Source organism: Phocoena phocoena, chromosome 11 (assembly GCF_963924675.1).
Source record: "Phocoena phocoena chromosome 11, mPhoPho1.1, whole genome shotgun sequence".
Taxonomy (NCBI): domain Eukaryota; kingdom Metazoa; phylum Chordata; class Mammalia; order Artiodactyla; family Phocoenidae; genus Phocoena; species Phocoena phocoena.
The window spans coordinates 69,814,731-69,834,238 of NC_089229.1; the positions used below are offsets into that span (position 1 = coordinate 69,814,731).

The window sequence follows — 19,508 nt, forward strand, 5'->3', positions numbered from 1 at the left end:
TATAAAAGAGGAAATCGACAGTAACGCAATAATAGTGGGGGACTTTAACAACTCACTTACACCAATGGACAGATCATCCAGACAGAAAATTAATAAGGAAACACAAGCTTTAAATGACACAATAGACCAGAGAGATTCAATTGATATTTATAGGACATTCCATCTGAAAACAGCAGATTACACTTTCTTCTCAAGTGCCCATAGAACATTCTCCAGGATACATCACATCTTGGGTCACAAATCAAGCCTCGGTAAACTTAAGAAAATTGAAATCATATCAAGCATCTTTTCCAACTACAGCGCTATGAGATTAGAAATCAATTACAGGGAAAAAAAACGTAAAAAACACAAACACATGGAGGCTAAACAATAAGTTACTACATAACCAAGAGATCACTGAAGAAATCAAAGAGGAAATCGAAAAATACCGATAGGCAAATTACAATGAAAACACAACAATACAAAACCTACAGGATACAACAAAAGCAGTTCTAAGAGGGAAGTTTATAGCAATACAATCCTACCTCAAGAAACAAGAAAAATCTCAAATAAACAACCTAACTGGGACTTTCCTCGTGGCGCAGTGGTTAAGAATCTGCCTGCCAAAGTAGGGGACACGGGTTTGAGCCCTGGGCCAGGAAGATCCCACATGCCACGGAGCAACTAAGACTGTGTGCACCACAACTACTGAGCCTGCGTGCTAGAGCCCGTGAGCCACAAATACTCAGCCCACACACCACAACTACTGAAGCCCGTGTGCCTAGAGCCCATGCACCACAGCAAAGAGTGTGAAGACCCAACACAGCCAAAAGTAAAAATAATAAATTAAAAAAAAAAAAAAACAAAAACCTAACCTTACACCTAAAGCAATTAGAGAAAGAAGAACAAACAAAACCCAAAGTTAGTAGAAGGAAAGAAATCATAAAGATCAGAGCAGAAATAAATGAAATAGAAACAAAGAAAACAATAGCAAAGATTAATAAAACTGAAAGCTGGTTCTTTGAGAAGATAACAAAATTGATAAACCATTAGCCAGACTCATCAAAAAAAAGAGGGAGAGGACTCAAGTCAATAAAATTAGAAATGAAAACGGAGAAGTTACAACAGACACCGCAGAAATACAAAGCATCCTAAGAGACTACTACAGACAACTATATGCCCATAAAATGGACAACCTGGAAGAAATGGAAAAAATTTTAGAAAGTTACAACCTTCCAAGTCTGAACGAGGAAGAAATAGAAAATATGAACAGACCAATCACAAGTAATGAAATTGAAACTGTGATTAAAAATCTTCCAACAAACAAAAGTCCAGGACCAGATGGCTTCACAGGTGAATTCTGTCAAACAGAGAAGAGGTAACACCCATCCTTCTCAAACTCTTCCAAAAAATTGCAGAGGAAGGAACACTCCCAAACTCATTCTGCAAGGCCACCATCACTGTGATACCAAAACCAGACAAAGATACTACAAAAAAAGAAAATTACAGACCAATATCACTGATGAATATAGATGCAAAAATCCACACAAAATACTAGCAAACAGAATCCAACAACACATTAAAGGGATCATACACCATGATCAAGTGGGATTTGGTCCCAGGGATGCAAGGATTCTTCAATATACGCAAATCAATCAATGTGATACACCATATTAACAAATTGAAGGATAAAAACCACATGATAATCTCAATAGATTTCTCAACAGAAAAAGCTTTTGACAAAATTCAAAACCTATTTGTGATAAACACTCTCCAGAAAGTGGGCATAGAGGGAACCTACCTCAACATAATAAAGCCCATATATGACAAACCCTCAGCAAACATCATTCTCAATGGTGAAAAACTGAGAGGATTTCCTCTAAGATCAGAAAGAAGACAAGGATGTCCACTCTCACAACTATTATTCAACACAGTTTTGGAAATCCTAGCCATGGCAATCAGAGAAGGAAAAGAAATAAAAGGAATAGAAATTGGAAAAGATGAAGTAAAACTGTCACTGTTTGCAGATGACATGACACTATACATAGAAAATCCTAAAGATGCCACCAGAAAACTACTAGAGCTAATCAATGAATTTGGTAAAGTTGCAGGATACAAAATTAATGCACAGAAAGCTCTTGCATTCCTATACACTAACAACGAAACATCAGAACGAGAAATTAAGGAACCAATCCCATTCACCATTGCAACAAAAAGAATAAAATACCTCGGAGTAAATCTACCTAAGGAGGTAAAAGACCTGTTACTCAGCAAACTATAAAACACTGATGAGGGCTTCCCTGGTGGCGCAGTGGTAGAGAGTCCACCTGCCGATGCAGGGGACATGGGTTCATGCCCAGGTCCAGGAGGATCCCACATGCTGCGGAGTGGCAGGGCCTGTGAGCCATGGCCACTGGGCCTGCGCGTCCGGAGCCTGTGCTCCGCAACGGGAGAGGCCACAACAGTGAGAGGCCCGCGTACCACACACACAAAAAAAAAACCACTGATGAAAGAAATCAAAGATGACACAAACAGATGGAGAGATATACCATGTTCTTGGATTGGAAGAATAAATATTGTGAAAATGACTATTATACCCAAAGCAATCTACAGATTCAATGCAATCCCTATCAAATTACCAATGGCATTTTTTACAGAACTAGAACAAAAAATCTTAAAATTGTATGGGGACACAAAAGACCCCAAGCAACCAAAGCAATCTTGAGGGAAAAAAATGGAGCTGGAGGAATCAGACTCCCTAACTTCAGACTATACTGCAAAGCTACAGTAATCAAGACAATATGGTACTGGCACAGAAACAGAAATATAGATCAATGGAACAGGATAGAAAGCCCAGAGATAAACCTACTCACCTACGGTCAATTAATCTATGACAAAGGAGGCAAGGATATACAATGGAGAAAAGATAGTCTCTTCAATACATGTTGCTGGGAAAAGTGTATAGCTACATGTAAAAGAATGTAATTAGAACACTCCCTAACACCATACACAAAAATAAACTCAAAATGGATTAAATACCTATATGTAAGACCAGACACTATAAAACTCTTAGAGGAAAACATAAGAAGAATATTCTTAATCTTTTTTGACCCACCTCCTAGAGTAATGGGAATAAAAACGAAAATAAATAAATGGGACCTAATGAAACTTAAAAGCTTTTGCACAACAAAGGAAGCTATAAACAAGACAAAAAAGACAACCCTCAGAATGGGAGAAAATATTTGCAAATGAGTCAACGGACAGAGGATTAATCTCCAAAATATATAAACAGCTCATGCAGCTCAATATTGAAAAAGCAAACAACCCAAGCAAAAAATGGGCAGAAGACCTAAATAGACCTTTCTCCAAAGAAGACATACAGTTAGCCAAAAGGCACATGAAAAGCTGCGAAACATCACTAATTATTAGAGAAATGCAAATCAAAATTGCTGCTGTATGACCTCACAGCAGTTAGAATTGGCATCATCAAAAAATCTACAAACAACAAATGCTAGAGAGGGTGTGGAGAAAAGGGAACCCTCTTGCACTGTTGGTGGGAATGTAAATTGATACAGACACTATGGAGAACAGTATGGAGTTTCCTTAGAAAACTAAAAATAGAACTACCATATGACCCAGCAGTCCCACTACTGGGCATATACCCAGAGAAAACCATAATTCAAAAAGACTCATACACCCCAGTATTCATTGCAGCACTATTTACAATAGCCAGGACATGGAAGCAACCTAAATGCCCATTGACAGACAAATGGATAAAGAAGAAGTGGTACACATATACAATGGAATATTACTCAGCCATAAAAAGGAACGAAATTGGGTCATTTGTAGAGACGTGGATGGATCTAGAGACTGTCATACAGAGTGAAGTAAGTCAGAAAGAGAAAAACAGATATCGCATATGAACGCATATATATGGAACCGAGAAAAATGGTACAGATGAACCTGTTTGCAGGACAGAAATAGAGACACAGATGTAGAGAACAATCGTATGGACACAAAGAAGGGAAAGCAGGGAGTGGGGGGAGGTGGTGGTGGTGGGATGAATGGGGAGATTGAGATTGACATGTATACACTGATGGGTATAAAATGGATGACTAATAAGAACCTGCTGTTAAAAAAAAAATAAATTTCAAAAAAAAAAAAGACAGTTACTTATCTAGAACTATGTGAGTCAATCCAACAGAACAATTTGAATTCTAACTCCTGACCCTGGCACAATCTAATTAAAGCTTGTAAACCAGTCCCCACTACAAAGTCACCTTGTTTAAGTTGCAGAAAGGGACTTGGGATCTTAGATAAGATAAAGAAATGTTATGGAAAGCTTGGCTGACCTTTTTCATTTGGCAAGAGGCTGCTTGAAATAATTCTTTGCTGACACCTCTGTACGAAAGCTTTTTGTTTTTTTTTTGTAAGCCACAGACTTAAAAAATTTTTTTTAATTTTTAGTTTTGGCTGCGTTGGGTCTTCGTTGCTGCACGCGGGCTTCATTGCGGTGGCTTCTCTCGTTGCAGAGCACGGGCTCTAGGCACGCAGGCTTCAGTAGTTGTGACTCGCGGGCTCACTAGTTGTGGCTTGCGGGCTCTAGAGTGTGGGCACAGTAGCTGTAGCACACGGGCATAGTTGCTCCAAGGCATGTGGGATCTTCCCAGACCAGGAATCAAACCTGTGTCCCCTGCATTGGCAGGCGGATTCTTAACCACTGCGCCACCAGGGAAGTCCCTGTAAGAACGCCTTGATTATTTATTGTACACGGTAACTGTTAAAAGCTGGCCTGCCTTGATTGGCCCAGATTTTTCATTGTGGAGAATCAACCATCTTAGGTAGGGGAGAGTTTAAACAGCATAAGAAAATACACAGGTGAGTAAAATAGCTTTGATCATGTAGTTCATGAAGAAAAGCAGCAAATATTCTATAACTTTAAAATTTAAGACAAAGCAATATTTATTATGTAGATGTTTTGTACAAAACACTAACTGCTAGGTGTAGACCCCACATAACACAGTAAGTTTCCACTTTCGATTCATCTCTGCAGCTGCGTTGGTTGGGTAGTTCTTCTGCGTAGATTATCTTTCAACCTGAAAGTCATGGGCCTGTTTCCTTCATAGTGATGGACCCTGAGCTCTTTAACACTGGAGGATGCCAATGCTATATTTTAAGGGTGGATTCCAACAGGAAGATAAAGTTTGAGCTTAGAAATGTAAATACTTCAGGTTACCTTGAGTTTGTCTCCCATGGGCAGTGAAATATATCCGCGGTTTTAAGCTGGAGCTTATATCAGGGCTAAAGCATTGGTTGTCTTTCCAGTAAACTAAGGGAACACTGACTCCTTCAGAATGTCAGCCCCCATCTGCCACCCCTCAGTCCTCACCATACACACTGGGCCACCACAGTCCAGTCTGTCTGCCCTCAGAAATCACACCCTCAGAAATCATGCCCTCAGACGCACTGTCTTGTGTTTTCTGCCCTTGACTCCTGGAGCGGCTTCTAGGCTCTTCCCATCTGGTTTCCCTGCACTGTTCTCTCTGCCCTCTTTCTAACGAGGGCAAAGATACAGTCATGTCACTCTTCTTTAAGCTTCTGTGGCTCCCTGTAGCCCTTGGAATAGCTGAGCAGTCCCAGCAGTCCTGGCACACGCAGCCATTTAGAGCCTGGTGCAGCTTTGACCGGCTCAACCTGGGCCCTGTTTCCTACACCCAACTCCACTCATTACCCTGATTAACTATTCAAATCCTTACAGGCCCAGCTCAGATGTCACCTCACCTTCCTGGATTCTCCCCTTCTAACCAGAATTGATCAACATTTCCTCTTGTTCCTGTATTAGAATTTTAACCACACCTCAACTGTATAATCACAACATATCATGGCTTATTATGTATTTTGGAAAATTAGACCAGTTGTTTATTTTCCCCGCTCATCTTGTGTATTTTTCTATGCCTCTATTTTATCAAGATATAAATAGAATATGAAATGTAAATACGAAGTCCTTAAGTTAAGGGGAGGGTCTAGGTCCAATAGTGCTGCCTTTCAACAAATATCTTTTGATTCAACCAAAGAATCTATCGGTGAATCAATGGATGGATTCATGAGGCATAAGCTGAGGCAGCTCCTGTTCCAATATGTCTGGCTCCATGGAAATGCGGGGCTGGTGACACGTCCTTCCCAAAGTACTATAAATAATGCAACAGAGATTTCACCCTTGAAGTTTGTGACTGAGCGGAAGATAGCACAGTGAGGAATTACGTATTCATACTTCTTCCTATATCAGCTAATAACTTAAGAAAGTCACTTTCTGCTTCTGAGCTTTTCTTCCTTATATTAATATTGTAGAATATTTTCTTTAATGTTTCTTAAACCATTTACAAAATTTTTATATGATCATTATAAAAAGAAAAAGTTTATAAATAACGTGAAGATACATATAAAAGTACACTTATTTTACAAATATACAGTTGATGCTTGAACAACACAGGTTTGAAACTGCACAGGTCCACTTACACTTGAATGTTTTTCAGTAGTAAATACCGCACTGCACAGTACTGCACTGCCTGTGGTTGGTTGAGTCTTTGGAGGCAGAGGAACTGAGGATAGGGAATTATACATGGATTAATCCCCACGTTGTTCAAGGGTCAACTGTAAACTCAAAAGCGATAGTTTCCCATCATCTGCCTTTCCCTAGAAATCATATTAATGGTTTGGTATTTATATTCCTCTAACTAGTTTTGCTATGCACACACTAGCCCATATATTATTAGTTACAACAATGTGATTATACTATATATTGGGATTTGCATCTTAATATTGTATTGGATCTCTTTTCATGTATAGATCTCTCAATATTTATCGGAAGATTTATTCTTTATTTCTTAATATTTTGGCAGTTTTTCAGCAATGAAATCTTAAGTATGTTTGTATTAAACTACAGGTCTACAGGAGTAGAGAAAGTTGAAGAACTGAAGGAAATGTGCTTGAATGCTGGTTTAATTATCTGTCCACAGAAAGAAACATTTCCTGGGGTGGGGAAGGGCTATTTCAGAGCAGTTGAAAGTGAGGAGTGGGATGGGCAAAGACGGTTGCCATTTTCTACTAGAAGTCATAACCCTGAGCGAGAGTCAAATCAAAGGACCTGACCCCATATTCTCCCACCCAGCCTGGGCTGTAGACTCAAGACACCTGCCTGGTATTAGTGTCACAACCAGCTATCAAATTTTAAGAGACTGGGCTTCCCTGGTGGCGCAGTGGTTGAGAGCCCGCCTGCCGATGCAGGGGTCGCGGGTTCGTGCCCCGATCCGGGAAGATCCCACATGCCGCGGAGCGGCTGGGCCCGTGAGCCATGGCCGCTGAGCCTGCGCGTCCGGAGCCTGTGCTCCGCAACGGGAGAGGCCACGACAGTGAGAGGCCCACGTACTGAAAAAAAAAAAAAAAATTTAAGAGACTCAAAAAGTATTAGAACTGGCGGAGCCTCTGGGAGCATCTAGTCTGAGATGAAGGAGCCTGAGGTCCTCGTTGGAAGAGTAGGTTTGGGGAGATAGTTGTGGGAGGGGTTTGGGAAGAAACCAACCCAGAGCTTCAACAGAGCAGTTTTACGTTTATCAGTTTTTATATCAAGATTCCTATTTTAGGGGCTTCCCTGGTGACACAGTGGTTGAGAATCCGCCTGCCAATGCAGGGGACACGAGTTCGAGCCCTGGTCCAGGAAGATCCTACATGCCACAGAGCAACTAAACCCGTGTGCCACAACTACTGAGCCTGTGAGTCACAACTACTGAAGCCCATGCGCCTAGAGCCCGTGCTCTGCAACAAGAGAAGCCACCGCAGTGAGAAGCCCGTGCACTGCAACGAAGAGTAGCCCCCGCTCGCCGCAGTTAGAGAAAGCCCACGCGCAGTAACGAAGACCCAACGCGGCCAAAAATGCATAAATGAATGAATAAATTTATTTCAAAAAAAAGATTCCGGGATTCCCTGGTGGCGCAGTGATTGAGAGTCCGCCTGCCGATGCAGGGGACACGGGTTCGTGCCCCGGTCCGGGAAGATCCCACATATCGCGGAGCGGCTGGGCCCGTGAGCCATGGCCGCTGAGCCTGCGCGTCCGGAGCCTGTGCTCCGCAACGGGTGAGACCACAACAGTGAGAGGCCCGCGTACCGCAAAAAAAAAAAAAAGATTGCTATTTTAGTTGAAAAATTGGTTGCGTTCCCTTCTCCGAAGTTCTACCCACCGACCTAGCCCAAACACTAGCATTTTTAGAAATGAAAAAAACTAATACCTTAGATAAATGATTTATCCCAAGGTCACAGAGCCTAGTAATTGACAGAGAATAGACTTTTAAGTCTCCCAACTCCAAACCCAGTGCATCTGGGTACTTTGCAAGGAGGATTTTCCTCACTCACAAAGGAGGTAGGAGTTGGGGGAGGGGACGGGTGGCTGGGAGGACTGGAGTAGTAAATCTGAAGAGGGATTGGGTGTAGAAAATGTTAAAGAACCATTGCTCTCTAATCACATTGCTTTAAAAGTAATCAAAGGGGGAAAGAAAGTAATTTGAGACCTAGAGAAACTGCAACCTATTATAAAACACCATCCAGCCTGTTAACTCTGAGAAGAGCTGATATCTTCCTTTGGGCCCTTCCCTGGGGCTGCTACAGACTTAGCTAATGCTAGAATTTGCATATGTTCAGTGACCCAGCAGGATATACTGCCCCATCGGAAATACGACACAAATGTTTAAAATTAACAAGAAAGTAAAACATTTTTCGTAAACTTTTAGTGGTAACAAATTTGGTGACAAACATGAAGAATTGTGATTAAGATTGTTTTTCTGGATCTCGGTTTCTTTTTCTGGACAAGATGTAGGGTCCTACAGGTTGTTGTCAACTCTAACATTGCCTGATTCTGTGATTTGTTTTTTGTTTTTGGCCGCACCGAACGGCATGTGGGATCTGAGTTCCCTGACCAGGGATGGAACCCGCGCCCCCTGCATGGGAAGCACGGAGTCTTAACCGCTGGACCGCCAGGGGAGTCCTCTATGATTCATTTTTTAAGCTATTTTATTTTCATTAGAAATTGCATCCTACAGGTGTTGTGATTCTTTGTTACCTATCTCTGTATAGTCAGAACTACCCAACTGCTGTCCTAAAAACTAAAACTGTCACCCTACTTAACATTACTTATGCCGACTGCCCCTTCAATTTAGTGAGTGAAATATCATTTGATGAATTTTAGAGCCCTTGATTTCTCTTTTCTATTCAGAAACTTAGACATCCAGTCATTTAAATATACTCTTCCTAGATGACTGGCTTTTAGCTACAAATCCTTCCAAATGTCCGAGACCAAGAGCAACTCTTACTCTTAAAGCTAGAAAGCAGGTCTGTTTTACAAATGAAAAAACAGAAGGAGCAGAAAAGACCTCAAGGTCTCTATATACAAATCATAGGAGAACCAAGGAATAGAGCCCAGGTGTGCTTTATATTTTGTATGTTTCTCTCTTTCTTCCAGACCCAATAAAGCTGACTGGCATTTGACAACCAAACTGCTCCCTTCTTTGTTTCTCTGCCCTTGGCATTTTTCTGTCTTTCTATCTTAGTCTCCTCCATTAGGACACTGGAGTTCAGTCTGGCTTTTCGGTTAGAAACATTCCTTGTTCAGGTATGGTATGGCTGTGAGGGCCTGAGAGGAATGTCCAAAAATCATTCCTTCATTTAACTCGTGTTTACTGAACTTGTCTGCTAAGTGCTAGGCATGAATCTCAGTGCTGAGAATATAGTAACGAATCCCCAAAGTCCCTACCTTCTAGGGGAGAAGAAAGCAAACATGAACAAATAGACCTATAATGTCAAGCAAAGTGCTGTGAAGACAATAGCACAAATAAAAGGGGGGCGTGATATTTGGGATGGGTAGTTGGAAAAGGCCTCTCTGAGTGAGAGCAGAGCAGAGACCAGGATCGCAAGAGGGAACCGAGTCCTGTGAATTTCTGGGCTTCCTTTCTCAACCTCCTGGCAAGTGTGATCTGCAAGCAGTGAATATTCCTCCTGGCTGAAACAAAAGGATGCTAGTTGGGGGTCTTGCTCCGCATCCTGAATAAGTTCACCCTTGACAATAACAGTGCCTTTCAGACCAGACGAAGGTCTGCTGCATTCAGATTGAAACTTTAGTAGGAAGCTCTTAACTGTCTCCAAACTGCTTCATCACTGAAAACACTTAAAATAGGCAATAAAGCTGACAGTACTGGTTGAAAATGTAACGAACGGTATTTACAAGTAACTGCATGAGAGGAAGCATACTTACAATGGCTGACATTTAATACTCCTAAGAGTTGCTATGGCTTGTAGTTGGGAGGGTTCTGGGGCCTTGGCTAATGTGTAGTTCTCCATTAAAAGCTCTCAAAAAGGATCCATCCACCAGGCTTGAAGCATTGGTGGGCTGATACTCCCTTTATTATAATGACATGATAGTTCAGGGTTGGATTTAAATCAGTAATGGACTGTACACTGTCAGTTGATGACTTCCCCGAGAAAGCCCAAAGGGAAGGAAATAGGAAAAAGGAAATCTGGCCTAGGTATTCATGGTTAATTTCACAGCCCCACAGAGGAAAGTGGTCACCTGTGAGGTCCACCACCACCCTCTCACAAATCCCCACAGGACCTGAAGGCTAGAGGAGTTCTATATGAGAACTGTTTGGGAACTGTATTCAAAACTGGAGTCTAGATTTGCCAACAGAGAGTCTATTTAAATTACAAATCCTGTTGTCTAAATCAGTGTTTCCAAGCTAGTCTACCAGCCGAGGCGCAACCTTTTTTTTTTTTTCTTGTCTCTGCCACTTTAAAAAAGTAAGTTAAAAAAAAAAAGCAGCTTCTCAGCTGCCTTGCCTTGCAGTGGAGATAACAGAAATTGGCCACAGCATTATTTACTTGACTGCTCTATTTATGGCAACTTATTTGTGTATTTTTAAGTCAGTTACAATGGGCTATTGTTCAGTTGTATACTGTAGAAACATATATGTTGCAAATCACTCCCAAGGAATCCTGCTGGTTTAAGGATTTTTAAAAAATATATATAGCCTGAAAAAGAGGTAGGATACCCAAGGAACTGGTGACCATTTTAAGTTGTTTTCATTTACGTGCATTTTATAAACTGATAGAGCTCTTAAATATTGCATGTTTTTCTCTCCCTTCCTTTGGCATTTTTTCACCTTGTGATAAGGAGGCTATTGTAGAAATTAAAATTTGTAGTTCCGAAGACTCAGTCCTCTGCTGCGCGTTATTAATCTATCGTTTCTTTCTGGGCTTGCTTTGAGGTCTTGTTTTTGCTTCTCTTTGTTTTCTGTAGACAACTAATGTCAAGCTTCGCTTTCTCTTAGTGTACCTATAAGTAGCTCAGAAACAAGATTAGCCTTGAGTATGAGCATAGTTCTTGTGTTTGAATAATGATACTCACTTAACCTATTTATAAAAACTCTTATTCATGTACTTGAATGAGTGCATCCCGCGACCTGGTTCCTTTTCTTTTGCTGTTATTTTCTGATAAAAATAAATCTCCTGCGCTAAGCAGTAGGAATCTCTCCGAAGTGCGAGGGAAGTCCTAAGAGGAGAATTCATATGTTAATGATCCCTTCCAAGTGAGAACTTGGTTAAACGTGCCATTTGCTGACATCATTGTTATGGGCAGAGTGGAGATGATTTCTTTAAGAGGTGGCCTTGCATATGCTCCCAGCGTTTTGTGGCCCGCGCGTGCACCTGCGGGAGGGGGAAGTTTACATAAGCGTCCTGGGGTATTTGCATGTCAGCTGCTCCACTCACTAGGGCTCCCGGGAACGGAGCAGGCTGACCGAGGTAGGTGCTCGAGCTACGAGGCTGGCCAAGTGGGGGGGTAACTTTTCGAGGAGTAGCGTGTGCGCGGGACCTCGTGGAGACCTGCCAGGGGCACGGTTTGCAGTGACAGTTCCTGGAAAGCGGGTGGCAGCGAGATCAGGCCGGGCAGGCGCCTCCTGCGGACTGGAGCCGGGTGCGGAGCAGGGCGTGGATCACAAGCCGGGCTGCCGGCCCGCAGCGCTGCGAGGAGGGTAGGACCGTCAGGAAGCGAAATGGTTACTTTTCTTTAATGCGGGCTCTGGTTACTTCTGAAGATTGCCGGCCCAGGGCCGGCTCCCGGGGCTAGAGGGGAGACGGGTTTTTTCTTTCCGCGGTGAAGGATCTTGTAGAGGCGCGGGGCTGGGGCGTGGGGGACGCTGTGGCCTGGGGTAGGCAACTCAAATACGGGGGAAGCAGAGTCGGCGACGCCGTCGGGGACAGAGGGTCTCTGGGGAACTGGGGGACCTCTTGCCGGTTCCCCCACGGCAGGTTAGCTGGCGGCCGCGGGTGAGGATCTCCGCGTTGCACCGAACGGGGGCTCGCGGAGGACCGGCCGGCGGTGAGCGCGTCACGGCGGGCGGTGGCGACCCCTCGCCCGCCGGGTGGGGCCAGCATTGCGCCGCGACGGGGCCCCCGCACTTGCTGCCCCCGCCCCTCGGTCCCCGCCCTGCTGGGGTCTCCTCCGGAAATGGGTGGGCGCGGGTGACCCGCAGAGCACCCAGCCCTGTTTTCCTCCGGGAGCTACCCGCGCCTGGCCGCCAGCCTCGGCCGGTCGCAGAGAGGAGGGCGGCGAGTGCGCGCCGAGGGCTCCGCGGAGGGGCTGCAGGCCGCGTTCGGTCGCGCGGCCGCAGGTGGGGAGCCGCCGTCTGGGTCCCGGGGCTCGATGGCAGCCGGGCGGCAGCGGCTGAACGCTGAGACTGCGGGGAGGGCTTCGCGTCCGAAGCTGGGGATAGACGCGGGGATCCGCGGGGCGAGTGCGGTCCCTGGGAGATGACGCTGCGACGAGGGCGGCGCGGGGCCCTCTCTGGAGGTGGCGAGGGTCGGGAGGCTGCCCTCGCGGGTGCCGAGGAGGGCTTCTCTCCCCGCCGCTGAGTCTGGAGCTCGGCTTCTGGGTGCGGGGGGCCGCGGAGGCGGAGGAGCCGGGGGCCGAGTGGGACCCGCGGCCCGGGCGCCCCCTGGCGGCCCGAGCAGCCAGCGCGGTGCGGAGGGTGGGTTTGCGGGGCGCAGGGGCGTGGGCTCCCGCTCCGAGCGTCTTCCCGAGGCGGGCGCGGAGGGCCCGGCGGAGCCCGGAGGCCCATCACCCGCGGCCCATCTCGAATTAGCCCGCAGGGTTTTCCCGAAGGACGGTGGCATCCTTTCCTCCGACTCCCCTCCCGCGGCCTTTTTAAAAAGCCCGGGTTTTCACGTTAATCTGTGTCAGCTAAGTCAGGCTATGTGTGGAATTTGTTTTTACAACTCGAGTCTCGTGACTTCTCAAACACTTTCTTGAAGTGTTTTCTCTGGAAACTTGTTTCAAATGAGGGCTGTAAGTTTCACAAAGAAGAGTGTTGTTCGAGAGCCAACAGGTGACGGGGTGAAACCCGAGTCTGTGTGTACATTGGAGTCAAGTCTGGCTGCCGTTTCCTTGGGCCGCCTTTGAAAATGGAAATTCAAAAAATCAATAGGAGACTTGAACACGATTTTGAGAAAATATCTGCGTCTCTCCATTATGGAAAATAGTGAATTCATTAGAACAGTGCCTCGCGTGGCCCGTCTTACACCGTAGCCAGCGTTTCGGGTTTTATCTTTACAGACCGGTTTACAGCCAAATAACCTGACCCCCAAAGCGCCGCTCTAGCAAGGGACCATGCTTTGTCATAATGTTTCCTCCTTTTGTTTAAGCAGGCTGTCTTTCTGTCGTGGAATGTATTTGTGCATGAAATAAGAATGCTTTGAAACCCTGCAGAGTTCCACATTTCCTCTTGGAAAAATGGATAGCTTCTTGGCAATGGTATGGTGCCTGACGGGCCACTCAGCTGTCGGAAAATGTACAAGTTGGATGGAGGTTTACCTGGAAAATACTGGAAAGGTCAAAGGGCACGTGGCCTAATGCCACTAATTGCTGGTATGAAGTCCTTTTAGTCAAGGAATGTTTCCATAAGCAATATCTTTGGATACCTTCATTCTGTTTTTATTTTACAGTTATCATAATTCATTTCAGTATAAGTCAAATTGGGTTGGCCTCTGTTGGCCATGACTTTTTTATTGTCTTTAGCAGACAGTAGGCTTGAGTACTGTTTGTGTGAAAACTTTAAAGAGATTACAGTTTAGTGTCATTTACTAGGGAATTCAGCTCTTGATTGTAATAGTTTTAAGACCTATGGCTTTTGCAGGTCTCTGACTTCTTTAAAGTTTTAAGCTGAGGACATCATAAAACTAGGATATATATATACACACACACATACATGCATACGTACATACATACATACATTGTGTGTGTGTGTTGAAAAGGATGGAAGTGTTAGGAGGTTCTGTACTACCAAATTAGTCTGTAGTTAAATTTAACTCACCTGCATATTTAGCCTGGCTGAATTAGAGTAGCTCTTGAATGGGTGTGTGCGATCTGCATCTTCTATGTACAAAGGCCTTGTTAACAAGCAGTTTAACAAAGAAGTTGTTAAGCAGCTTGTGGCCCACAGGATGGCACTTAGCAGCAGGGGACACTTAGGGAATGTTAGCCCAACTGACTTCACAAATCAGTATCTGTTCTGGTTTTTGGTGATCAAAGGACTTCTAACTTCCCTGGGCGTGTTCACACAAGAAATACTTTTTCCTAGGGATCCTATAATGCTATGGTAGTCTTCTCATAGGAACTACAGTGGAATTTCATTGGGAAAAGTATTTGTAATTAGGGGTATACCTTAGACTTCATTATTCAGTGGCAGGCGCTGAAAATTATTGTTTTCTATTTGCATGACTTTAATTTGATTTGGTAACTTGGTCCAAGAAAATGATGAATAATAGGAACCATACCAGAACTGATGTACAGTTATAACCTCAATCTGAATCTGATTGAACTCATTCTCCTCAATGCTCTCAAATCCTAACTCTCCTTCTGACTTGCCTATATAGTATTTCCATATTGGTGCATCATCTTTCAGCCACCTAGGACTCAGAACTCTGTTTGACCCAGTTTCCCCCTTTCTTATCGGCTCCTTTTACTTTCTCTCCCCAAGCCACCATGTTTAGGCTCTCTTGATGACAGTGGGCTAATAGGCCCCTTCCAGGTTCCTTTTCTCTTTTAATTTTAAGACCAGGAGTGGCACCCTCCTACTCATATGCATTTTGTCCTTTCTCATTAAGGTTAAGCCCAAAGTCTTCTGCTTGAGATGTGTAATTCTTGAAAATGTTACTCAGTGCATAGATGACCATGGTCATCTATTGTTGCTTCTTTGGAAGAACGTGTCTTCCAGCAAAATGTCAACTCTTTACTGCCTCTGGACCTTCACATACTGTGTTGACCTGTTAAGCTTTTTAAGGAAAATAGTAAAGGCTCATTTATGTATATGTCAAGATCAATCAAAATAATAATCCTTAACTATCCTGGATGCAGCATACAGCCCAGTAGAAAATAAATGATCTCCAAATGGCCAAAACAGCATAGCAAAATAATAAGGCAGTTTTTTAGTTTGAATAACACCTTCACATACTGTATGTTATCTTCCTTAACCAGTGATTACTGTGCTTATGGGAGGAATGCTTAAGCCCTTGTCCACAGCATAATTATTCTGCATACTTTTGGACAACTTTTCAAACCGTATTTGCCTAATTTATAGAATACCGAAAGCAACAAATTAAAGGCACGTGTCTGAAGCCATGCAGTTCTGGACATCACCTCAGCATTGTGAGATAGCCCTCAACTCCTCCCAACTGGATGGCTGACTTAGAACTCCATTTGCTGGAATCCTGAAGCCAGTGTTCTTTATATTATTCATTTTCTACTCAAAATGAAAACAAACGATCAGCCAAAGGCTAAATCACATATAACTTACACACATACCACCATTAAAGAAAGCAAGGAAATCCCAAATGGAATTTGGAAGCATTCCTATCACAGTGGGTACTTTTTTTGTTTTTTAAGTTCTAGCTTTTAATGGAACAAATGTCAGTTTCCTTGATTTTTGATGTTTCCCAGAATGACTCAATAATGCTTTAAATATAAGGATGAATGAGTGAGTGAAGTAAATGAATCTGGAAAGTAAATCTCACAAGGAACCCCTCCTTAAATGAGTGAATTTGGGGAACACGTGCCATCTCACAGCCAGTCATATACTGGGTGCTCCCAATTTTTGCTTTGCCAAAGACACCTGGAAAGACCCTGCCATGCTCCGCAGACATGGGGTGTGTGTGTATATGTCTGTGTCAGAGATTTTACTTAAGGACTGGTTAGAAGCTCACTCTGAGGGCCAGTAGTGGCCAATAGTTTATCAAAATTGTTTGCCCTTCAGGAGTCTAGAGTGTCCCAAACTCACAAAGAAGATGAAACTCCCCTGTCAATGTTCGGTCTTTGTTAGTAAAGTGTTCTTATTCTGGTCAGCTTCAAGATGTGTGTAATCAGTGGAAGTAACAGTGGCGATTGACATGTCAAGTGGTAACTTTAATTCTTTATATTCATATAATTATTTTCTTCTTTAAAACTTTCACATCCTTAGGCCATCTTTGGAAGGAAAATAGTTGCTGTTTTAAAGAACCAGGTCCCACAATGTTTGGTGACTTGTCAAAGGTCTGAGGACTTCAGGGCTGAGCTTACCGAATGCCCGGGGCAACAGGTTGCCTTCCCTCAGCACTGCTTCTGTCCCTTGGGTCAGGTGTTCTCTTGACAAGTATATGACGATTGAGAAGTCATACATCTGCCGGCTGTTTGTCTCTGAGTCTTTTTAAATGGTGAGAAGTAGCTATTTAACTTTTTTTTTTTTTTAACTATTTTGAAGGAAGAAGGGAAATAAAGGACAAAGGGGGGAAATGGAACTCTTCAACTTCGTTGCATGGCTTTTGGGGAGCAACCCCGAATCCTCGTGTTTCTGGGAAAAAGTATGTCATCTCTCCTTACCCAACCTCAGGCCTCTTTGACAGTGGTTTTAGCTTTAAAGATGTTGCTTCCCCTACACATTTCCTTCATGGTCAGACTCAAACCGTTTCACTTCTTTTCCCTGCCTTATCAGACTTATTTACATCCAGAATCATAGAGACATTGGAGCGGTGGAATCCCTACTGGTTCATTTCCGTAACAAACCTAACACAGAATTGGTTAATGCATGACTGTCATTCACTTGTGATTGAGTTCATTCAGTTTATGGCAGCATTTCAAGACCAGGACAATAAACCTGCCTCAGAATAAGCATGGAATACTGGTGGCCTGAGCTGTTTTGGCTTTTTTATTCTATTTATCTTAACATATAACACGGTACCTTGCACATAGTCTTTTTGTTGTTGCTTTTTTGTTTTTTGTTTTTTTTTTGCGGTACGCGGGCCTCTCACTGCTGTGGCCTCTCCCGTTGCGGAGCACAGGCTCCGGACGCGCAGGCTCAGTGGCCATGGCTCACAGGCCCAGCCGCTCCGCGGCATGTGAGATCTTCCCGGACCGGGGCATGAACCCGTGTCCCCTGCACTGGCAGGCCGACTCTCAACCACTGCACCACCAGGGAAGCCCGCACATAGTTTTATTTGTTTTTAAATAAACTTTTTTTTAAAAGAACATGTTTAATTTAATTGGGGTTAGGTAAGAGAATGTGAAAAATACTTCCAGATGGTTCCCACAGAAGTGTGTGGGTGTGCTGGTGAGGCTGAGGAGGACGAGGTGGGGGTGACATGGCAAAGGAAGGAAGATGCAAACAGCTGGTAAGTCTGGGTGAAAGGCTGTCTAGGAGTTCCTTACTCTTCTTACAACTTCTCTGAAGTTTGAAATTACATCAAAATAAAAATGTACAAAAGTAGTGAATAACATACAAAATGACTAAAGGCCGAGTCACAGGATGGGGCCACTCTTGTCCACGTTAAGTGTGGTTCTGCTAAAAAGAAATCTCGAAGAGCTGTTACCCTCCATATCAAAGCCCGCAGCGGAATAGTCCTGTTTCAGTTATCATTCAGCTTACTTGCAAACCTGATTTGTGGGCCCTGTTTCACAGGTCAACCTTAAGAGACAGCACCTGGAAAGAGAATGAATGGAATTGTCCTGTTAGATCTAATTCAGGCGTGGTTTCATGTTTGGCCTAAAAGGTAGTATTTTGGCAAAGCAAACACAACCACGTGTGGATGGCATTCGGAAGACCCTTCATCATCACCCAAAGAGCACAAGTAATGGCCAGGCTTCCCTCTTTCTCTCGTGCCACAAAGCAAATACCATGTAGTAATGTAAATGTCTACATAAGGTATATTTGTGAGATCACATTTTTGTCAGTTATTTTATACATTCTTGCATGTGCAAGAACCATGCTGCTTCCATATGACGAAGTCTGAGATGGCGATATACTTAACAGTATGCTTTCTGGACCTGCTGACAAGACGGGTAATTTCTAAAAGAAAAATCCAACTTCAGGTTGTTATGCTATCAGGTAGAGAAAAAATACCTAGTGGTAATGCAGCATGTGTACCACTGCCTGGCACGTGGAGGTCACGCGAAGTAACTTATTATTTTTTAATCTTTCTTTCTTTCTTTCTTTGGTTGTGCTGGGTCTTGGTGGCGGCATGCGAACTCTTAGTTGCGGCTTGCGTGTGGGATCTAGATCCCGGACCAGGGATCGAAACTGGGCCCCCTGCATTGTCCACTGGACGACCACGGAAGGCCCTGTATATATTTTTTAATGTTTATTTTTTGGCCAGCTCTTAGAACTTGTTAGTAAATGTAATGTTTTGTCATTTTAAGTAATTATCCTCTGATATAAAGGAAAACGAGAGGCTTTCTCCAAATTAAGAATGCTGAAGCAACAGCTCATAAGGCCATTGAATTTTTATAATCCTTTTTGACTGTATGTCCTCCCTAAAATGCCCCCTCTGGGTGAAGTGGACTGGCCCCCCCGTCCGGCTGTGTCATTGTGCATGTCTGCAGTGCAGCAGCGTGACTACTTCACCAAAGAAAAGGTTCCACGCAGGAGGCAGTGCAGGGCTGCAGGGGTTTAAGGTCACCCATGAGCCCAGTTCTAAGGCCACTGCCCTTGGACAGCTGACCCGTGGAGGATCGCTCTGAGGCTCGGTTTCCTCCTCGGTTTTAAGCAAGATACGCCCTCGTGGGGTTGCTTGACGTGGTGATCAGATGTCACAGCACTGATCATGCCAGGCTAGGCACAGAGGTGAGAGATAGCTGTCAGAGTGTCAACAAAGGACACTGAAAGCTGCGCCTGTGTCACTCATGTTCCTTCAGTTCATCGTGAAGTTCGTCGCTTTGCTGATGAGTGGCGAGTGACAGTTCAGTTTGAACCGAGGCTGGGATGGCTGTGGGAGCTGCAGGCTGGAGACGCGGCCGGCACGTCCAGGTGATTGGGAGAATAGGACTATGGCACTGAGTGCTAAGTGATTTCCCTTGATGAGGGTAGTCATTTTCTGTGCAGTTTCCACAGAAGGCTAACCAGGCAATATAGCTGTCAAAGTAATTCAGCTCTTTGGCAATCTGCATCTTTGTTCTAGCCTGGAAAATT

The 19,508-nt window shown here is 44.0% G+C and overlaps 1 protein-coding gene across 3 annotated transcripts in view; it reads left to right on the plus strand.

Annotated features, from left to right (window-relative positions):
- Window positions 1-19,508, plus strand: part of PRICKLE1 (prickle planar cell polarity protein 1) — a 105,151-nt gene that overhangs the window by 72,172 nt on the left and 13,471 nt on the right. The window contains exons 1-2 of one of the 3 annotated variants that reach the window (XM_065888441.1): window positions 11,649-11,820; window positions 12,114-12,327. The exons of the other annotated variants lie outside the window; for them this stretch is intronic. The gene's annotated coding sequence lies outside the window, so the exon portion shown is untranslated. Of the gene's footprint in view, window positions 1-11,648; window positions 11,821-12,113; window positions 12,328-19,508 lie in introns of those variants that run through there. 3 annotated transcript variants of the gene reach the window in all.